At 39.1% G+C, this 23299-nt stretch overlaps 1 long non-coding RNA gene across 1 annotated transcript in view; it reads left to right on the top strand.

The window, feature by feature from the left end:
* Positions 1–7712: 7712 nt before the first annotated feature.
* The window catches only part of LOC128312227 (uncharacterized), a 692739-nt gene continuing 677152 nt past the window's right edge, over positions 7713–23299 (top strand). The window contains exon 1 of the long non-coding RNA XR_008291241.1: positions 7713–8186. This is a non-coding gene — a long non-coding RNA (uncharacterized LOC128312227). The remainder of the gene's footprint in view (positions 8187–23299) is intronic.

Here is a 23299-nt window from a genome sequence, read left to right as displayed (position 1 = left end):
CTGAGGGTCTGTTCTTGTCCCAGCACCATACTGTCTTGATGATTACGGCTTTGTAGTATAGCTTGATGTTCGGGATTGTAATGCCTCCTGCTTTGGTTTTCTTTTTCAAGATTGCTTTGGGTCTTCGGGATCTTTTCTGGTTCCATACAAATTTTAGTATTATTTGTTTTAGCTCTGTGAAGAATGCTGGTGTTATTTTGATAGGGATTGCATTGAATGTGTAGATTGCTTTGGGTAGTAACGACATTTTAACAATATTTGTTCTTCCTATCCAGGAGCATGGAATATTTTTCCGTTTTTTTTGTGTGTGTGTGTCTTCTTTAATTTGTTTCATAAGTTTTCTATGGTTTTCAGTGTATAGGTTTTTCACCTCTTTGTTTAGATTTATTCCTAGGTATTTTATGGCTTTTGGTGCAATTGTAAATGGGATAGATTCCTTGATTTCTTTCTGTCGCTTCATTGTTGGTATATAGGAATGCAACTGATCTGTGTGCGTTGATTTTATATCTTGCAACTTTGCTGAATTCATGAATCAATTCTAGCAGTTTTTTGGTGGAATCTTTTGGGTTTTCCATATAGAGTATCATGTCATCTGTGAAGAGTGAAAGTTTGACCTCCTCCTGGCCTATTTGGATGCCTTTTAGTTTTTGTGTTGTCTGATTGCAGAAGCTAAGACTTCCAATACTATGTTGAATAACGGTCACAAGAGTGGACATCCCTTTCTTGTTCCTGACCTTAGGGGGAAAGCTTTCAGTTTTTCTCCACTGAGGATGATATTAGCATTGGGTCGTTCATATGTGGCTTTTATGATCTCGAGGTATGCTCCTTCTATCCCTACTTTCTTGAGGGTTTTTATCAAGAAAGGATGCTATATTTTGTCAAGGGCTTTCTCTGCATCTATTGAGAGGATCATATGGTTCTTGTCCTTTCTTTTATTGATGTGATGAATCACATTAATTGTTTTGCGGATATTAAACCAGCCCTGCATCCCAGGTATAAATCCCACTTGGTCATGGTGAATAATGTTTTTAATGTGCTGTTGGATCCAGTTGGCTAATATCTTGTTGAGGAATTTTGCATCCATGTTCATCAGGGAAATTGGCCTATAGTTCTCCTTTTTGGGGTCTCTGTCTGGTTTTGGAATCAAGGTAAAGCTGGCTTCATAGAAAGAGTTTGGAAATTTTCCTTCCATTTCTATTTTTTGGAACAGCTTCAAGAGAATAGGTGTTAACTCTTCCTGAAATGTTTGGTAGAATTCCCCTGGAAAGCCATCTGGCCCTGGACTCTTGTTTTTGGGGAGAGTTTTGATTACCAATTCGATTTCCTTACTGGTTATGGGTCTGTTCAAATTTTCTATTTCTTCCTGTTTCAGTTTTGGTGGTGTATATGTTTCTAGGAATTTGTCCATTTCTTCCAGATTGCCCATTTTATTGGCATATGATTGCTCATAATATTCTGTTATTATTGTTTTTATGTCTGCTGTGTTGGTTGTGATCTCTCCTCTTTGATTCCTGATTTCATTTCTTTGGGTCCTTTCCTTTTTCTTTTTGATCAAACTGGCTAGTGGTTTATCAATTTTGTTAATTCTTTCAAAGAACCAGCTTCTGGTTTCATCTGTTCTACTGGGTTTTTGTTGTTGTTGTTGGTTTGTTTTTGTTTGATTTGTTTTGTTTTGAATAGCATTAATTTCTGCTCTGATCTTTATTATTTCCTGTCTTCTTCTGGTTTTGGGTTTTATTTGCTGTTCTTTTTCCAGCTCCTTAAGGCGTAAGGTTAGGTTGTGCATCTGAGATCTTTCTTTCTTCTTTAGGAAGGCCTGGATTGCTATATACTTCCCTCTTATGACCACCTTTTCTGGGTCCCAGAGGTTTTGGGTTGTGGTGGTATCATTTTCATTGGCTTCCATACACTTTTTAATTTCCTCTTTAACTTCTTATTTGGCCCATCCATTCTTTAGTAGGATGTTCTTCAGTCTCCAAGTATTTGTTACCTTTCCAAATTTTTTCTTGTGGTTGATTTTGAGTTTCATAGCATTGTGGTCTGAAAATATGCATGGTATGATCTCGATCTTTTTGTACTTACAGCTGATTTGTATCCCAGTATATGGTCTATTCAGGAGAATGTTCCATGGGCACTGGAGAAGAATGTTTATCTGCTGCTTTAGGATGAAATGTTCTGAATTTATCTGTTAAGTCCATCTGGTCCAGTCTGTCATTCAAAGCCATTGTTTCCTTGTTGATTTTTTGATTAGATGATCTGTCCATTGCTGTGAGTGGGGGTGTTGAGGTCTCCTACTCTTATGGTATTACTATCAATGAGTTTCTTTATATTTGTGATTAATTGATTTATATATTTGGGTGCTATCATATTTGGTGCATAAATGTTTACAATTGTTAGGGCTTCTTGGTGGATAGACCCCTTGATTATGATATAATGCCCTTCTGCATCTCTTGATACAGTCTTTATTTAAAGTCTAGATTGTCTAAGTATGGCTACTCTGGCTTTCTTTTGTTTACCATTAACATGGTAGATGTTTCTCCATCCCCTTACTTTCAATCTGAAGGTGTCTTTAGGTCTAAAGTGGGTCTCTCGTAAACAGCATATAGATGGATCTTGTTTTCTTATCCATTCTGTTACCCTCTATCTTTTGATTGGAGCATTGAGTCCATTGACGTTTAGAGTAAGTACTGAAAGATAGGAATTTATTGCCATTATGTTGCTTGTAGTGTTGGAGTTTCTGGTGGTGGTCTCTGGTCCTTTATAATCTTTGTTGCTTTTGGTATTTATTTATTTATTTATTTATTTATTTATTTATCTATCTATCTATCTATCTATCTATCTATCTATCTATCCTCTTTCTCCCCTCAGAGAGTCCCCCTTAAAATTTCTTGCAGGGCTGGTTTCGTGGTCACAAACTCCTTTAATTTTTGTTTGTCTGGGAAACTTTTTATCTCTCCTTCTATTTTGAATGACAGCCTTGCTGGATAAAGAATTCTTGGCTGCGTATTTTTCTGATTCAGCACATTGAGTATATCCTGCCACTCTGTTCTGGCCTGCCAATTTCTGTGGATAGGGCTGCTGGTATCCTGATCTGTCTTCCCTTGTAGGTTAAGGACTGTTTTTCCCTTGCTGCTTTCATGATTCTCTCCTTGTCTGAGTATTTTGTGAATTTGACTATGATATGCCTTGTTGATGGTCGGTTTTTGTTGATTGTAATGGGAGTCCTCTGTGCTTCCTGGATTTTGATGTCTGTGCCTTTCCCCAGGTTAGGAAAATTTTCTGCTATGATTTGCTCACATAACCCTTCTACCCCTTTCTCTCTCTTTTCCTCTTCTGGGACCCATATGATTCTGATGTTGTTCCTTTTTAATGAGTCACTGATTTCTCTAATTCTTACATTGTCTCCTTTACCTTAATCTCCCTCTTTTTTCTGCTTCATTATTCTCCATAATTTTGTCCTCTATGTCACTCGTTCTCTGTTCTGCCTCATCTCTCCTTGCCTCTCTGGCATCCATCCGTGATTGCAGCTCAGGTATAGCATTTTTTATTTCGTCCTGACTAGTTTTTCGACTCTAGTATTGTTACTGTGATTCTAAATTCTGGTTCAGACATCTTGTTGTATCTGTGTTGGTTAAATCCCTGGCTGTGGTTTCTTCTTGCTCTTTCTTTTGGGGTGAATGCCTTCGTTTTGTCATTTTGAAGGGAGAAAAAGAATTAATGAGGTAGAAAAAATTAGAAAAAAACCCTAAAATTAAAAAAAATTAAACACCCACAAAATCGAATAAATGATGCTAGATCCTAGGTGTATTTTGGTCTGGGTGTTGAAAATTGTTTGATAGATTAGAGAAAAAAGGAGAAATAAAGGAAATCATATGAAAATTTGAAAAAAATGGGTATACTGAAGCCGACTAAAATGAGATGATGGGAGTAAAATAGAATTTGAAAAAACTTACATGTAAGTAAAGAATAGAGCAGACAAAAAAATTAAAGGAAAATATTTTTAATAAATGAAAATAAAAATGAATTTTTTCTTTTTGTATTCAAGAAAAAGAAAAGGAATGAAAAAGAAAAAAAGAAAAAAAAGGAAATCATTTGAAAACTTGAAAAACTGAATACAGTGTAGTAGACTAAAATAACATGGAAGTAAAATAGAATTTGAAAAAATTTACATAAACTAAAAAATATAGTAAAAAAGTAAAGAAAAATATTTTTAATAAAAATTGAAAATAAAAATGATTTTTTTGTCTTTATTCATGAAGAAGAAAAGAAGCTAAAAAGAAAAAAAAATTGAATAGATGGACTTGTTAACAGATTGAAATATGACTGAAATTACTTCGTTTTCCCCTATAAGTCAGACTATGAAGCACTTTATAGTCCAAAACCTAACCAGGCGGTGAGACTTCTGTTCTTGAAGAGGGAGGTTGGCCCAAATGGGTGGGGCTTAGTGTAATGGCTCCATTCTCCACTAGATGGTGCTGCTAGCCTACTGGGGTGGATTGTTGTGGTGCTCATAGATGGGTATGCGCGTGCGTGGGAGCTGTGAAAATAGCATCACCCAGCTACCCAGTCTTTAGTATCACAACTTTGTTCTCCCCAGTCAGCAGTTGCACACCTGTCTTCTGTCTACAGCCCAGGCAGTACCTCCCTCCCGAGTTTTGTCTCAGATGCGGCTGTTTTCCCCGACCCCTTACTTCTGAGGGACTGCAGCTTTGACCCGTTCCGCCCCTCCGCTGGAGGGTCTCACCGAGCAGTGGCTGAATATCGGCTACACCCACGAATGCTTGCTGGACCCTGCTGCTGCCGCCGGTGCCCAGAAACAGTTCTCGAGATAGTGTAGCAGCAGCGTTTCAGGGATTATGGAAAATCACAACACACATCTGGCACCAGGCTTCACCCTCAACGACCTTGTTCCAGCACCTGTGAATGTGGCTGTTTACTGGGGTCTGCTGGGCCCAGGTTGCCTCACAGTCTCTACCAAATATCTTTCCAGCACTGGAACCGCTTTTCCCCATGTGGCCTAAGAAACTCCCGGACCCCACTCTGCCCCTGGGGATCGCCCTTCCCACCAGAGCACCTCCAGGTATTGAGCTATGGAGTTGCAGACTCTGCACTCCCCCTTGTTAACAGTCTTAATGGAATTTAAACTCTCTCCTTTCTCCTTTCTCCCTTTTTAGTTTAGTGCCTGTGGGTGTTTCCAATTTTCCACTTTCTCTCCGGCTGCTTTTGGGTTGGGGTGCTTTTCCCATATTCCCCCCACCCTCTGTCCTCTCTGTGCCTGCAAAGGTGGCCCCTTGCCCTTTGCGACTTCTCCCTTCCCCCGTTCATCTCTGCATGCCACATACCTGCTGAATTCTGTGGTTCAGGTTGTGCAGATTGTTGTGTTTTTTCCTTAGGTCAGTTTTCTAGGTGTGCAGGTGTTGGTCTGGCTGTATTTCATGGACTTGAGACCCACAAAAAACTTCCATGCTGTTCCGCCATCTTGGCTCCCTCCCCATCAGTGCTTTGAAGTGACAAAATTATATTAGTGCCATTGTGGGCACCTTCCAACGTTCTGAAAAATCACTCATTTCTGCCAAACACCGTGGCCTGCGACTGAGCATCCAAGAATGGGAGATGATCACCCACAATCCCACAGAAAAGCAGAGAGACCGAGAGGGAGAGGGGGAGAGAGAGAGAGAGAGAGAGAGAGAAACCAACTATTGGCCCAGTTGTGACCATGTGGCATTCGGCATCACATACTACTTGTATTGCAAGACATTGCTCATTTAGTAAAGTTTATTAGAAATGTTTGCTCATCTTTTGAACACTTGCAGAACAAGTTACAATCCAAGGTTGTACTGTATTCTGTTTGGGATTAATTTAGCTTCTTGAATCTCTAGGTTATTGTTTTTCACCATCTTTTGAAAATGTGCATAATTTCTTAAAATAATTTTTTTGCTCTATTCTTTTTCTCCTTTTTCTCCTTTTTCTCTGGAACTAGTAATTAAATGTATACTGGATATCTTGTTATTATCCTCAGAGTTCACTGATGCTGTCTTAAGTTGTTCAATCTTTTTCCTCTATGATTCAGTTTAAATAATTTATTATAGCTTGTCTTCAAGTTACTAATCCTTTTTCCTTCAGTGTACAGTCTTTTGCTAAGCTCATCTTTTTTAAGTTTTTTAAATGTTTTATTTGTTTTTGAGGGAGAGACAGAGTATGAGTTGGGGGAGGGACAGAGAGAGAGAGGAAGACACAGAATATGAAGCAGGCTCCAGGCTCTGAGCTGTCAGCACAGAGCCTGACGTGGGGCTTGAACTCATGAACTGTGACACCATGACCTGTGCCAAAGTCGCACGCTTAACCGACTGAGCCACCCAGGTGCCCCAAGCTCATCTTTTAAGTGAAAGTGTATACTCTGTGAGTTCTGAGCTGCTAGCTTTAGATGAAATACTCAGCTATAACTAACTACTTTTTGATGTCCCAAGGTCTTATATCCTATTTCCGTGTGGCCTCTAAAATTCAGCCTGTTTAGTGAAACTGACATCTGATGTCCTTTCCCATCCCCAAACATCTACAGATTTAGGTTCTGCTGATTAGTGCTCTTTATGTGTTTCTTCTGGAGATTTTTCTTACATATTTCGTGTGTGTGTGTGTGTGTGTGTGTGTGTGTAGGTGAGTGAATTCAAGTGTATACTTAAAAAGGTATTGTATTGTATCTGTAAACTTAAAGTTTTTCCATAGCTTTCAACTTTTTGGTTATTTCAATTATCCTATTATTGAAAATAGAAGTTACCTTTTTGCTTGGGTATACTTTACCGTCTGTCTCTATGCCCCAACTTTTCCTTCCTCTTCTGTGGTTCCTAAATTTAGGTGATGATTGAACGGGAACTGGCGAGTAAGCATTGTGGTGATTCTGTCAAGAGAATTTGCTGACTTTGGGTTATCCTGGTTTACGATATATTCCATTTACATCTCCTGATGAAAAATACCCCAGTTACTCCACCTTTGCTGTATGTATTTAGTTTGTCCATTTTTAGTATCTAACTGTGGAGGTGATGATCCATTGATGAAGGTCAACTAAGTATGTATGGGAAGGAGGCAGGATGGCTCATTTTCTTTTTAGTCTCAGGAGACCCCATAGCTGACACCTTTTTAGACCTGAAGCAGTGTTCATGTTCTCCTCACTCTGTGATACCACTTACGGGAGAAATTGTGAGGAGTTTTACCAGCACAGTCTTTGGGGTCATATGAGCTTGACTCCTAAACTTTTCAAGTCCTAGTTTCTTTTTTACCTGCAGCTTTATTGAGGTGTAGTTGACAGATAAAATTGTATATATTCAAAGTATACAGTCTGATGACATAATACACATTGCAAAATATTTACTATAATCAAATGAACACCTCATTCATTCACATTTACATTGTTTTGTGTGTGAGAATACTTAAGATCTAGTCTCTAGGCAACTTTCAAGTATGCAGTCAACATTTTTAGTCATAGTCACCAGTGGTGGACATTAGGTCCTTAGAACTTCCTCTTGTTGTAACTGGAACTTAGTACTCTTTGACCAACATGTTTCCATTTCTCCAACCCCTCAACCCTGGCAACCACCATTCTACTCTCTGTTTCTATGAGTTCACAAGTCCCAAATTCTTTATCAGCAAAAAGAGCGCAATAATACTATCTGTTGCATAATTGCCTGGAGATTCTTTTGAGGATTGAGGTGTGATGCCATGCTTACAAAGCACTAAGTCGATAGCCCAGTATATAGTACCTCTAGATCAACGTTAGCTATTATAATTCGGTGGTAGTATTGATATCCCAAGTAATTGGTATGTTACAGAACATCGAATAACAGGTTAGGTCACAATATCAAAAGCAACATTCCTTCTATGAAATAGAAGGCCTTCTGCACTCAGAACCCCATTGTGGCCCCTTTATGGTCAGCCAGCTTCTGGTCACAAGTCAGACTTTTATGTGCTAAGCCCTTCACTTGTTTCTCACTTGGATATTAGTAATGCTGTATCTGGAGTGTGGGTAATATATCTTTAAAAGATTGCAGACTGCTATTTATGCACAAGTGACCAGGAAAAAAATTGCATTGTGTTGTAATAAAAGAACCCTCTCAACCAGAACTGAAGTGTTGTTTCCACAACACTGAAAGAGAGACTAAACAAAGCAAACTGGAAAAGCTGCTTGGTGTTGTGTGAGTAGTTCACATTGTTTTCCTTTTTTTATTGTACTGTTTTACCACTGGCAATCAGTGTGGGGCCTTCACTTATGAAAATATAGCTGTTGGCAGTTTAGGCTCAATTTCATTCTCAAGCTGTCATAAATGATCACATGGGAAGATAATACTTGATGGGAATTTTGTTTTCTTTCCCCCTTTTTCCCTTTTATTTTTCTTTGAGGCAACTTGGTAGAGAGGAGAGCAGATAAGATTGAGATCTATGGTATGGTGCAATGCTTGGAAAATACACATGTGTTCTCAGAAATTCTGTTCACACAGCAAAAAGATAAAGTGCCCTAATTGAATTAAAGCATTTCCCATCATTCCCACTTGTTTCCTACTATTCTCTTCATAGATTCTTGAAGAAGAGCTAACATAACGAAATTTTGTTCAATATAGTACTTTGCTTGTGGAAGATCTGTGGTTTTCTCTGCCCATTTTCTAATAAACGCTGAATTCATGCATTCTTGCCACAGATGTGTAACCTGAATTGAATGAAGACTTTAGACCTAAATTCTGGTTTATAAGGGCACACAGTTTAAAAGAGGAAGCAATCAGAAGTGTGTAGGAAGTGGGACACTTGGAAGGAAAATTGGCCTGATCTCTTCAATAAGTCATTGTCATGAGAAGAATGAGGGAAAGAATAAAACCAACAAAACAAACAGAAAAAAAATGGTACTTCTTTGAACCCTGGTTCTATCAAACCACTGTTTTTGAAAAACTGTGGAAATTTAATGCATACTAGCTATTCGTTTTAATTAAATTCTTGTGGGTTTTGGTGAATGTGCTAATGGTATTGTGATTATAGAGAAGTATTCTTACTGTTCTAAGGACTGTAAACTTAAGTACATAAGGGAGTAATGTCATCATATCTATTATTTACTTTATAAAATAACAAACAGCAAAGCAATACATGAAGCAAATATTGCAAAATGTAAAAAATGGTTAAATGTTGGCATTGAGCTTATAGGATTCATTATATGCTCTATTTTTCTGTAAGTTTGTAAACTTTCTCAATAAAAAAAATCTTCATGGTACTATGCCTTTAAAAAACAAAGAGTGCTATTTATAATGTTTTCTGAGAAGAGTATTCATAATCCATAAATACAGACTTATAGAAGTAGATTAAACACAGGTTGATATAGGGATGAAGGTGTCCTCAAAGCAGTGTCAGATACTCCAATAAATATTTAGAGATACTTGCCTTTTTTAATTTTTATTTATTAAAAAAAAATTTATGTATGTTTATTTTGAGAGAGAGAGCGTGAACGAGCACCCTAGCACAGGTGGGGGAGGGGCAGAGAGAAGAAGAGACAGAGTCCCAAGCAGCCTCTGCACTAATGATGCAGAGAGCCTGATGTGGAGCTCAAACTCACAAAGCATGAGATCATGATCTAATCCCTGATCAAGAGTTGGATGCTTAATGGACTGAGCCACCCAGGTGCCCCTGCCTTTTATTTTTAAGAGGGCATGCAGTTTATGATGGGGATGCTGCTTTTTCTAGGTATAGGGACTAGGAAGATCAATTTAATATGCTCCTTGTAATAAAAGGAACTGTAGAGAATGTCAGACCGCAAATTTGGTAGAGGGTGTCAGCCTGATGGAATGGGAAGAACCCAAGATTGGCCTCCCACATGGGCCTAAATTTGACTACTCTTATTTTACTAGCAGTGTGAACTTGAGCAAGTTTCTTAGGTGATCCTCCAGTGCCTCCTCTGCAAAATGGGGATAATGGAAACTTACTTTCCAGGGAATGTTAGTATTAAACAAGGTAACATACATAAAGAATTTAAGAGATGTGTGAAATACAACTCTGCAGTATTATGATTAGACAGTCATTAGAGGCAAGTGGAAGAGGAGTGATCAGGAACTCAGAACAGATGAGATTTAGCTGACCATTGAAGACGTGAAAATGGCAGCAGAGGGGGCATTCCAGATGCCCTGAAGTGATGGAGCCCAGAACAGCAAGTGGTTCAGTTTAATTTCAGTATAAGGTTACTGGAATGGAATCATGGGAAAATAGCCTGGGACCTGATGATTTCAGCTTTTGATTGGTAGTTCAGAAAACTTGGACTTTAGGCACTGGATGGTTTTGACAAGCTTTGACATAGAATTGTGCTGCGGCAAGATTGATCTCACAATTGGGTTCAGGTTGTTCCTGGCAAGTCTGAAGGCTGGGATACCATTGCAGAGTCTTCTGATCTACTTAATAGTCATCCACCTTCTTTGTTACAGGACTCTGGTTTTGGGGGAATGGTCATGCAACCACAGAAAAGGAAAAAAAAAGCAGCCGTATTTGCCACATATTATTTTGAAATAAAGGGTGGCATTGTTTAGTTTTGGCCAATGAAATAGAAGTTGAAGTCATAGGGTTGAGTCTTCCAAGAACGCTCTTTTGAGAGTAGGAGGTAGCTTTAGGCAATAGGGTTGCTGAAGGCCCTGAGAATATAGGTATGGAAAGCCAGCAATATCTTGGGCTTTCCCACACTGCCTGCTGTCGGCCCTGTTGTTACATGAGAGAAGAATAACTTCCTGTTTTTTTTCCCTGAGATGCTGAATATACGGCAAAGGTTTGTGTTCTGTGTAGCTGAATTCAATCTGCAACTGATGTAAGCACCAATTAGGAAGTTTTACAAGGTGAGTAGCAGATGAGAAGCTGTAGGGAGTTGGACTGTGGTAGGGTCAGCCTCAATAGAAATGGAAATGAATGTAGCCAGGAGACGCACACTGGGGATAGACAGGCATCATAAGACAGTTACCTATTGGATGTGTGGCTGGGGTGGGGGGAAAGGGAGGAATCCTGTATGACTTGAAAGTTGAAGCTTGGGTGATCAAGAAAATGGTAACATTATTGACAAACCAGAGATAGCTGTAGGAAGAGAGAGCTTGAGTGGCAAGTAAATGAAAGTACATTTTAGATGAGTGAATTTGACTCCTGAAAGAAAAGCCCAGACAATCCAAGTGCTGAATCAGTAATACAGACTCTTAAGCCCTTAGATTGGTAGGAAGGAGAGATTGGGGTAAGGCAAGGGGTCTTACATTCCATTGCAGGGCTTCTTTTTTTTTTTTTTTTTTTTTTTTTAACACTTCCCATTATGAAGATGGACCATAACTATTGGTCAGGATTTTTAACCATGGGTTTAAACCACATCTGGGAAATATATAATCATTTTCTCTGGGGCACAATGTCTAGAAAAATGCTTTGCTTAGCTAAGGCATAGGTCTGCTCCGAGAGTAGAATATGGGCTAGGTGACCTCTGGATGTGCTTTATAGTTCTGTGCTTCTATAATTATCTCAGGCTTCAAATCACTTTCTAGGGAACAGCAAATAATTCTTACTAATAAAACACAATTTGAAACTTGGAACTGAAATTACACATTTTCAATAAAGTGTTGTAATAAAGTCAGCGACTGGAGACTCCCCCCTAGGAATAAAGAGCGAAATGTATTGGTTGGCCACTCGTGCAAGGCAGAGCTAAAGTCTACATTGATTCATCACGTGCAAGATGTGGATGCTCTATGTAAGTTTTAAATATAAACCTGACAGTAAATGAAAGATCCGAAAGGACATTGTTATTTAACCGTGGAATCTGCAGTTAATATCAATAGGTGCTCTAAAGTCTAAATTCTGCATCAACCCCACTGAGAAACTTCTGCCTGATTCTAGTTCCTGCATTTAGTTCCTGTCTGAAACCTCTTTATTGGACAGTGGATGGAAATCCATCTCAGGGTTCTTTATAATTTTACCAACAATAAGAGAGCAGTGTTATTAGAAAAGGTAGCAAAGATATGGGGAGCTTTATACCAATAAAAGTTTATCCTAAATTCCCCCAGATTCAGAAGAGCAGTTAGTTGGGCAATTTGGTTTTTCAGAGACTTCAGTATATGACAGAGAGCAATTATTAACATAAATTATTTATGGTGCAGTTAATCATTTTCTTAAGGATTCTATTTCCCACAGACATGTAGTGCTTATGAAGTGTAGGCTTATACATATATTAAAGTGCAGTGGTTTCTCGAGTGTCTTCAGGTAGTAGGTGTTCCTCCAAAAATCAGGCCAGGGTCAGATAAGTTGGAGATGTTCTTTTATTTATTTATTTAAAAAAAATTTTTTTTTTTAACGTTTATTTATTTTTGAGACAGACAGAGCATGAATGGGGGAGGGTCAGAGAGAGGGAGACACAGAATCCGAAACAGGCTCCAGGCCCCGAGCTGTCAGCACAGAGCCTGATGTGGGACTCGAACTCATGGACCGCGAGATCATGACCTGAGCCGAAGTTGGCCGCTCAACCGACTGAGCCACCCAGGCGCCCCTGAGATGTTCTTTTAAACAAAATCTCTGTTTCTCTTTTGCACTTCTTTTCAGTACCTTTACGAAGCCCCATGACCCTCTCTCCCATCCCGTCCCACCCCCAAGGAAGAAATAGAAGCAGCATTTCCAACAGTATTCCAAAATCTTGGAATTATTTTAATGAGATTACTAGGGATCAAGTCCCATTGATGTTTTCTTTTTAAGGGAATACCAATTTTTTCCCCTCATGTTGGAAACTTGCCTCCCTAACCTCCCGCCTGTTTAAGTTGTAATAATGTCTTCGGTTCACATGGATCAAAGAAGCAAAAGAAACCTGTCTGGAGACTGAAAAGAGCAGCACAAACACACAAGTTTGAGCGTGCCAGTACATGCACTAGATAGAGCAGGGAGGAATTTGGGGGAGGGGTGGAAGAGAGGGAGAGAGAGAGGGGCAAAAGGGAGCTCTGAAAGTGCTTTAAGTCCCTCTTTGCACTTTGTTCAGCTATAGCCTTTACTTTGTGGTGGATTCCTTTTCTCTTAAGATTGAATTACTTCCTGTTCTCTCCAAAAGTGGTATAATGACTACAGTCACACAAGGACAGAGTAAGACCTAGAAAATAAGTCACTTCACAATCAGCTCCGTGCCTTTTCAACTACACGACTTGTACAGGTTTTGAATCACACTTTAGAAATAGCTTGTAGTTAATATTTTTTAATATTAGGAAATGAAATAATTTTTTCCATTGCAATACTATTAAAAGCTATTTATGTTTGCTTATCTATATCTGTGTGCATTGTATTTAGTTTATGCAACATTTAATAGAGAAAAGGACAAAATATAACACCTGTATCTACTATTTAAAATGAATAAATGTTAGTGCTCATGATGTTTGTTTAAAATGTGTTCCTTTTTAGAGAAATAAACAATAGATAATTTTGTTTCTGACCCTCTGATCCAGTCCCTTTGAACTCTTCCTAGAGGCGAATCTAATACGAATTTGGCATCTTTCCAAATCATACTATTATGCTTTTATGGTTTAGGACTCTCTGTTCAATACATATGTGTGCTTGAACAAAATGTATTTAAGCGGTATTTTATAATCCATAACACTCTGCAGTAGTGTTTTTACATTTAACATTATGCTTGCCTATGTATCCCCAATTTATTTTATTTTTATGAAGCAAGATTTAGCCTTATTTTGTAAACATTATCCTTTACTTGAGACGGGGCTTTGCCATGTTGTTGCGTGGCTGTGGTGTTTATCCTTTATGCCTGGATAAGCTCCCACTGAGTTGACATGAGAGTTTGCTTTACTGTTCTCATGTGATGTAGGTAATTACCATATATTTTTGGTCATTATAAATGAGTGAGGAAAGAAGTAAGTAAATGATATAATTTAGGATATTTGAATCTGAAATTAAGAGAAAGCCTCATTAACCGTGGCTTAAGCCACAAGTATTATTTGCTGTTTACATAAACCAGGGCCTGTTAATGGCTACACAGCAGTGCTTGGGATCAGCATCAGCTTTCTTTGCAATTCTCTGCGTGCCTCATGTGTACAACGTTACTGCCACGGCTTCAAATGTCACATCATCACGGGGCAGCCTCCAAGCCAGAGGGAATAGGGTGGGAGAAGAAAGGGCCTCTTTCTTTATGGTTCTCTTTTTCACCTTTCCCTAGGAGCTCCCAGCAGACTCCACTGTTTCGTAGCCAGAATCAGGTGATCTGTCTAAACAAGACTTAGCTCTGCAAACAACAGAATTATAGTGATTGACTTGGGCGGACATGATTCTGTTCTAGGACTAGGCACATCAACCTCCCCTCCCCCCACATACACACCAGAGATTTCACCTGGCAAACGGAGTGGAAATGGTGGTGTATTAGTCACGGTTCTCCAGCAGAACAGAACCAATGGGAGATAGATATCTATATACCTCTATATTATCCATCTACATAATTTAGTATAAAGAACTGGCTCACTTGATTATGGATGTGGACAAGTCCCCAGGTCTGCAGGGTGAGTCAGCGAGCTGGAGACTCAGGAGAGCTGATGGTTTAGTTCTGACTCCAAAGGTCTCAGAACCAGAAAGGACAGTGGTGTCGTGCCATTCTGGAGACTGGCAGGTTTCTAACCCAGGAAGAGCTGATTTTTCAGTTCAAGTCTGAAGGCAAGGAAAAAAGCTGATGTCCTAGTATGAAGGCCATCAGGCAGGAGAATTCTCTCTTGCTAGGTTCAGGGTCAGCCTTTCTGTCTTATTCAGGCCTTCCACTAATTAGACAAGGCCCACCCACATTATGGAGGGCAATCTACTTAATCTACCAATTTAAATATTTTCTTATTAAAAGTTTTTTAATGTTTATTCATTTTTGAGAGAGACAGAGCATGAGTTCAGGAGGAGCAGAGAGAGAGGGAGACACAGAATCCAAAGCAGGCTCCAGGTTCTGAGCTGTCAGCACAGAGCCTGACATGGGGCTCAAACTCATGAACTATGACACTATGACCTGAGGCAAAGTCGGATGCTTAACTGACTGAGCCACCCAGGCGCCCCTTAAATGTTAATCTTATCCAAAAACACACTCACAGAAACTCCCAGAATAACGTTTGACCCAAGATATGGGCCCCCATGGCCCAGTCAAATTGATACATAAAATTAAGCATCACGGGTGGTTAGGTAGGGAGCGAACAGTGTCTGCTTCAGAAGTGAGGACTATCATTGTATAGCTTTTGGGTTTTTTTTAATAGCAGTATGTTTCAAATAATGGATTATTGACTTCAGTGGACGGGAAATATTTTTAACATTTTTGATATGTATTTTCCAAATGCTTTCTTAAAATACTTCTATAATTTTCAGTCTCTAGCAGTGCTTTAGAATATGTTTCCTGCATTACTCTCAGCATTTAGGTATTTTTTAAAAATAGGTCTGGAGGTTATTGGGTGTGAAGTATTACTAATTATTACTTTAATTTTCACTAAGTTTGATAAATAGGATAGATTTTTATCTTGTTTGTCTCATACTTGTATTTCCTTTATTTTGCATCTCTCTAATGAACTCTTAGCAGTACTCAAACATTTTATAGGTACCTTATGTTTATTATATATAAGTATATAAGGTATAAGAATATATATTTATCTCTCATATCTCTTTTCTGTGTCTTTCCATGAACTCTCACTTTCCTTTTTATTTAAATATTGTTACATTATTGGTACACAGGTGTTTTACTTTTCTTAATCTTATCTATTTTGACCTTTTCATTTATAATTTATCCTTTTATTTGAATCTTTTGTTATGATAAACACTTCCTTGTGGTTTAATTTTAATCTGCTTAGAATTTGGTGTGGAGTAAAGCATAGTTTTCTGAATATTATTTATTAAATAAAGGTTCCCATTGTTTCTGTATGCTTATTTTATGATTTATAAATTTTATGGACTGAATTGTGCAACCCTGCCCCTCCAAATATTGATGCCCTGACCCCCAAGGTGACTGTTTATGGAGATGGGTTCCGTAGGGAGGTGATTAAAGTTAAATAAAATCAGGGTGGGGCCCTCATCTGATAGGATTGTATCCTTAGAAGAAGAAGAAGAAACACCATAGATCTATTTTTTCATATAGAGAAGAGGCCAGATGAGGATACAGAGAGAAAGTGGCCATCTATAAGCTAGGAAGATGGGTCTCAATGGAAACCAACCCTGACTGTACCTTGATTTTGGATTTCTAGCCCCCAGGACTGTGAGAAAATAAACTTCTGATGTAGAAGCCACCCAGTCTATGGTATTATTGTGTTATGGCAGCCCAAACAGACAAATACAACAACATTCTTAGATTTATTGGGATCTTTTCTTGAAAGCTATTGTTGCTTCTATTAATATATGCTAGTAACAGAAATCTCAATTTATATAAACATATATGTATATATAGTACCATCCCAACAGATTTTTTTATTAAAAATTTTTTTTAAATGTTTACTTATTTTTGAGAGAGAGAGAGAAACAGAGTGCAAGCAGGAGAGGGGCAGAGAGAGAGGGAGACACAGAATTTGAAGCAGGTTTCAGGCTCTGAGCTGTCAGCACAGAGCCTGACATGGGGCTCAAACTCACAAACTGTGAGATCATGACCTGAGTCAAAGTCAGAGGCTTAACCAACTGAGCCACCCAGCTGCCCCTCATCTAAACAAATTTTGATTATTATTTCTGTTTTATATTTTGTAGTCTGCCCTTTACGTAATATTTTTTGGATATAAAATTATACTTTATTATTATTATTGTTTTGATGAGAGAGAGAGCATGAGTGGAGGAGAGGAACAGAGGGAGAGAGAGAGAGAGAGAGAGAGAGAGAGAGAGAGAGAATCTTAAGCAGGCTCCCTGCTGAGCTTGGAGCCAGATGTGGGACTTGATCCCATGACCCGGAGATTATGACCTGAACTGAAATCAAGAGTCAGATGCTCACCTGACTGAGCCACCCAGGTGCCCCCAAATTATACTTTAAATAAAATATGGTCTGTCAGTTGTTCTGAGTTTCTTGGTGGTACCTAGCCTCCATTGAGAAGAGTTTATAAACTCGAGCTTCTTGGTTCATCTGCAGTGTTAGGGGCCCATATGGCTCAGCATGCCTTCTGTGGAGTAGGAGCTACAAAATGTGAACAAGGGTGGTTGAGGAGAGAAGGTAGAATTCCTAGGGTCTCTCTGGGGGCAAATCTGGCTAAAATATGGAGGAGTTGGCATTTCCAATTATCATTCTAAATAAAGCTGAGAACAAAACACAACTACTTAGCATTTGGATTCTACAAAAACATTTAAATATTTTCTTACTGTAAATTGCACCTATGAGTACACTATTTGGATAAATATTTAAAAAAAAATTTTAAATATTTATTTATCATTGAGAGACAGAGACTGAGCATGGGAGAGGCAGAGAGAGAAGACACAGAATCCAAAGCAGGCTCCAGGCTCCGAGCTGTCAGCACAGAGCCCGACGTCGGGCTTGAACCCACAAACCACGAGATCATGATCTGAGCTGAAGTTGGACACTTAACCGACTAAGCCACCTAGGCGCCCTGGATAAATATTTTAAACACCATTTTAGAAACATTAAAATGACTTAAAAAAATTTTTTTAATGTTTATTTACTTTTTGAGAGGGAGAGAGAGAGAGAGAGAGAGAGAGAGCGAGCAGGGGAGGGGCCGAGGGAGAGGGAGACACAGAATCCAAAGCAGCCTCCAGGCTCTGAGCTGTCAGCCCAGAGCCCGATGCGGGGCTCAAACCCATGAATCGTGAGATCATGACCTGAGCCGAAGTTGGACACTCAACTGACTGAGCCACTCAAGCACCCCTAAAAACAACTTTTAATATATTTTTAGCAATTACTTGAATTTTTGTTAATGCAAGGTTCTCTGGGAGATAAAACATGAATTTAAAGTTGTCTTAAAAATTGTGTCTCATTTGTCCCTAGGATCAACTCTTTTGTCTGAATTGACTGAACAATCCAGCTGAACTGCATACTGATTTTATTTGCTTGTCAATAGTTTTGATTGGTTACTCAGTTGATTTGTTGGCATTGCATAGATACAGCCCGAAATAAATTTCTTGTTCTGGAGGAGTAGAGCTTAGGCTGTTCATTACTATTTAGAAAGAAAGAGTTTCCAAAAGAAAACGGAACGATTCAGTATTGATGAATTTCATTTTGCTTTAAATCACAAACTATGATAATGAAAAAACAAAGAAGCTTAGGCACAATTGGAAGGTATGCCTCCAGTCTTGAATACTTCAGAGTGCCCCCTCACTATTCACAACTGTGAAATAGTCCAGAAGCCTTGGTTGCTAGTTGTGAGTCTTCGACAGGCGCGGTATATGTTATACTGAGGACATTTTTAGAAATAAGTCATTGTTTCAGTATTAGAATCAATGTCATCACTCTTTGGTCTTCCTCTTTCACCACACAAAGGACTCCTGGATGCTGCTTTTGGTCCAGACAAGGCTCAGCAGATCCCATTCTCAAATGTGGTATCTAGATCATCTAGATACTTCCATGTCCATAAAGACCCTTTTCACTAGGGCTGAGTAAACCTGGCTTAATTTTGGGGGGGTACTCCAAGGTAGCTTATGACTTGAGAGACAGTAAGTCCAAGTATAGCAAATTAATGGGACAGAATGGAATTTTTTTGTTGGTCAGAGCTTAACTAAATTTGGTAGTGATCCCTTGAGGAAGGAAGAAAAAAAAAACCTAATTCAACACCCAATTATTTTTTAAAAAAGGATCTAAAGACATAGCAGGAAATTAGACCAGCCAGTTTGACATCAGTTAAGTCTCAGAAGCATTTTAAAAAGATCAAATGCTGGAACATTTAAAAAGCACAGCTTGATAACAGTCAATTAAGGTAGCCTCAGGATGTGGCCAGGAGATTTTAGTAATTTGTGTGTGTACAGCATGGGTGGAAAATCTGAAAAGCATTGCCATAAGAATCAAGAAAAACATAGTAAAAATCATAAAGCAGGATATGGCTATTTGACAGAGTTCCCCCCCTCTTTTGTTCCTTTTTACTTAATAACTGAAGCATGGGATCCTGGGGACCAAAAGAGCCTGGCAAATTGAATTAATAGTTTAGTAAACTTAGGTATAAGTGAATTCATTTTTAAGTCCTTGGCAACTAAGTTTTGTGTTCCAACTGCTGTTATTTAGTGACACTAAGATTTTGGGGCAAAGGGGTCTGGTTGCGGTAGAATCATTTAGGGCAGTACTTTTCAGAGTGTAGTCCATGGGCTGATGCCATTCTATGAACTGTTATCTTCAGGAAGACAAGTACAGAAATTGTGAATATTTAGAAACTCTTATAGCAGAGTGACCAAGTACTTTCCTAAAAACATGGAGTTGAATTTTATATATCTTTGCTTTTTTAAAAAAAGGGCAGTCTTAGCAATTAATTTTATTGTGTTTTGTAAAATTATAGGTCTATGCCTTGTTGAAATAAAAAAAAAAATCCCTTCCCCACAAATAGTTTGAGAAGCACTGATAAAGACATTTCTTAAAGAAATAGTATTTAATGTATGATGTATACCATGTTATTAGAAAATACCAACCTGTTTTTCCTGTAGTGAAAGAAATCCAATCATAATTACCTCAAATACATTTGTAAGTGGCTTTCAAAAATAGGTATTTGAAGAAACTCATTGGGTTAAAAGATTACAGGACCTGAAAGAAGTCTTTTGTTGTGAGCTACAGCTAAGGCTACAGTGTGAGTGGAAAGGTAGACTGGATTACTGTTCCAGTTAATTCTTCAGGCCTTTCCTGTGTCAGAAATTTATGTGTCCTTTGCCATGTGATTTTGCATTTCCTGCAATTGTAGGTCAAGTAAGTATCTTACTCGGCTGTATTGACACTGGGTTTCACGAAGTCACTTGGCTAGTGGAATGTGAACAGAAGTGCTAGGGTACCCAGGTTCTGAGACAAAGCCTTAAGAGGCATCGTATATTTCTTGTGGCTCTCTGGTGTGACCGTCTTGGTAAGGTCATGACGTCAGCTATGAACGTGGGTCCTGGAATGAGACAGATCAGAGGTAAACCTGACCCAGGGCTTAGAGTCCAGTGAGCCACACTGCAGCCTGAGGTGGAGGCGTCCCTACCTACAGGCCAGAAAAGTGACTGCTGATTGGATGGCACGTGATTTTGAGGTGTTGTTTTTTGTTTGTTTGTTTGTTTGTTTTTTAACATGGCGTCATTGCAGGAAGAGCTGGCCGGCACAGTTGGATTATGATACTTTCCACAGTCACCCAATGGCATTCAGTTTTCCTTCCCAGCCTGGAAACCTCTTCTGCGTGCTGTTCTCACAAATTCTACTACCTATTTGACATTTGAACTTAATATCACTAATGGGCAACTCAAATGTAACTGTATTCAACCCTGAACTCTTGATTTTCCTCCAACTACAGGCTACTCCACGTCTTGGTAAATGGCAGCTCGCTTTTGTCTGTTACTCAGACCAAGGCCTTTGGAGTCATCTTTGAATTCCTTTTTTTTTTTTTTCTCCATATCCCACATCTAGTGGGATGTGAAATACATTGAAGTACATCCTTTTGTTTTTAAATTTTTTTAGTGTTTATTTATTTTTGAGAGAGAGAGAGCATGCACGAGTGAGCAGGGGAGGGGCAGAGAGAGAGAGGGAGACACAGAACTCAAAGCAGGTTCTAGGCTCCTGGCTCCACACTGTCAACACAGAGCCCGATATGGGGCTCGAACTCACAGACTGTGAGATCATGACCTGAGCTGAAGTTGGATGCTTAACACACTGACACATCCAGGCACCCCCAAGTACATCCTTAATCTAACCATTTCTCATCTCCTCCCTTACGGGCTCCCTAAGAAACACTCCTTAGCTACTCTTTTTTTTTTTTAATTCCACTTTTTTAAAAAATATTTTTCAATGTTTTTTTATTTTGAGAGAGAGAGAGAGAGAAGCATGATCAAGGGAGGGGCAGAGAGAGAGAGGGAGACACAGAATCCAAAGCAGCCTCCAGACTCTGAACTGTCAGCACAGAGCCTGATGAAGGGCTCTAACCCATGAGCGAGATCATGACCTGAGCCGAAGTTAGACACCCAGCCGACTGAGCCACCCGGGCGCCCCTTTTTTATTCCATTCTTAGTTCTGAGATCTGTTCTGTCCACGTACCAGGCTGGTTAGCCTTTAAAATGGATGTCACATCATCTGACTCTTCTTCCTCAAGCCCTCTGTTGCCTTCTCAACTCACTCTGAGTTCCTTGTGAAGGCACTGTCATGGCCTAAGTGGCCCTACTTGTCCTAGACCAACTGTCTCTCGAGTCTCCTTCCCTGTCGCTTGCTCCCCTGTTGGTGCACATTAGCCACCTGGTCTACCTGCTTTCCATATGTACCCTAAGTATGTTTCTGCTGCAGAATCTCTCCTTGGAATGGTCTCTTCCAGGTATCTGCACGTTTTGCTTCCTTATTCCCTTTGGGAATCTGATTGCATGCCACTTCACTTGGCCCCATCTGGAATAACTCCTTCTCCACTGCTTCCTGTCCTGTGCTTTGAACTTGCCCTTGATCTTATCGCCCACCATCTGCCAGGTTACATACTTACGCATTTATTATCTACTTCCACTCACTAGGAAGGGAAGCTTTCTGAAAAACCGGCACTGTCCTTTCCGTGGCTGGATTGCCAGCATTAAGAGCGGCATTTTGGCACTCAGCACATAGAAAGATGATATTAAATATCTATTGGTGAAAGCATGAGTTCAATGCTTTTGGAAAGAATATGGCCATGTTAAACCTTGAGTATTTTAAGTGCGAGTCAGGGACTCAAATGCTGCCTGATGATAATAAAAAGTAAAAAAGCTCAACTTCTGTTCTGAAAAGAAGTTGATGTTGACCAGATAGGAAAATCTTTTGGTCATGGATTTTAAAGAACAAAAGCACTTGGTTAACATTAATATGGGGGACGTTTTAATTTTAGCATTGAAGATAGGAAAGTAAGTTACATTCAGGGTTTTTAATTTGTATGGAATATTCTATAAGGATTTTCGGTCCATATTTGAGCAAGTTCGGTTGCAGAGCTTGCCCAAAGATAGAATTTAAGAAAGAATCAGGGAATATTAGAACTGTTTTTATTTTAGGCGGGAGAATAACACCTCTCCCTGAAAACTTTAAGGAACTATGGGAAGGCAAGGTTGGCCAGGTAGGAGGTGGTGACTGTCGCTCGCAGATTTTGCCCACGCTAGCACTTTCCTGGCATTTCGGCAACACCCCACTTTGGTGAGGACTCTGTATGTTATTTCAGCAGCAAAATCTCCGCCAAGATCATGAAGCGAGTGCAAACTCCAGGAAATCTTGTAAAAGAAGCAAAAATGTTGTCATATGCTTGGATGTCAGATCAGCGGAGGCAAAACTGCAGCGTTTGTAGACCAAAATCGTACTAAGTATGGCAGTTCTGGGGCTTCCATCAGAAGTTGCTGCTCAGAGGTGACAGAATTCCTAACATCATTTCAAATCTACTCTGAGTATTAGGCTGCTAATCTCCAGACGTGTGTACACATGTCACTACTTTCTAGCACTGAGCGTTTACATAGGACTCTGCACACAGATGCATATTACGAAAGGGCAAAAACAAGGGGAAGAATGATATCATGTCTTTAGAAGAATTAAAAAAAATTCAATTTTATTCTGACTTATTTTGTCTTAAGTGAACACACACACAAAAAACGTTTAATTTTATCTGGAGAAGAAGGGGATGTAAATAACAGTTGTTAAATAACTGATGTGCCAGGCACAATGCTGGGAAATTCACATATGTTTCCTAGCTATAGTATGAATTTATATCTTGTGTGTAACCACTTTTAAAGATTAGAGTATTTTGGAGTCAGACACTTTCACTATTTCTTAGGGTGAAGGGGATATGAAAGCAAGTTTCATCAGATAGTCTACCTGAGACACAGAATTAAGTATTTTGCTTCAAACAGCACAGCAAGACCAGAGTAGGGCAAGGAAATTATTTTATTCTCAGGATAGAAGCTTTCATGGAAGTGTCAGCTGCTTTTGTAAGTTTTTGTGAGTTTCATGTACTGTGTTTGTAAGTTTCATGGGCAATTTATATCTGACTTTTAAGCAGTATTACAGTGTAGATCGTTCTGTGTGATGAATATTCAGTAAAACAGTTTTTACCCCCTCAGATAAGGAACTGTAAATGATTGAGGAGCGTCACCTTGAATTTTTTCTTTTGGCTTTTTTCTGCTTGTATTCAGAAGGGCCCTTTGGAGCAAAACTTAGTGACCGTATCTTTTTCTCCAATGGAAA

The sequence above is a fragment of the Acinonyx jubatus genome, chromosome D4 (assembly GCF_027475565.1).
Source record: "Acinonyx jubatus isolate Ajub_Pintada_27869175 chromosome D4, VMU_Ajub_asm_v1.0, whole genome shotgun sequence".
In the NCBI taxonomy this organism is placed as follows: Eukaryota; Metazoa; Chordata; class Mammalia; order Carnivora; family Felidae; genus Acinonyx; species Acinonyx jubatus.
The sequence above is the reverse complement of the archived record's forward strand: the minus strand, read 5'-3'. Positions and strand labels throughout refer to the sequence as shown.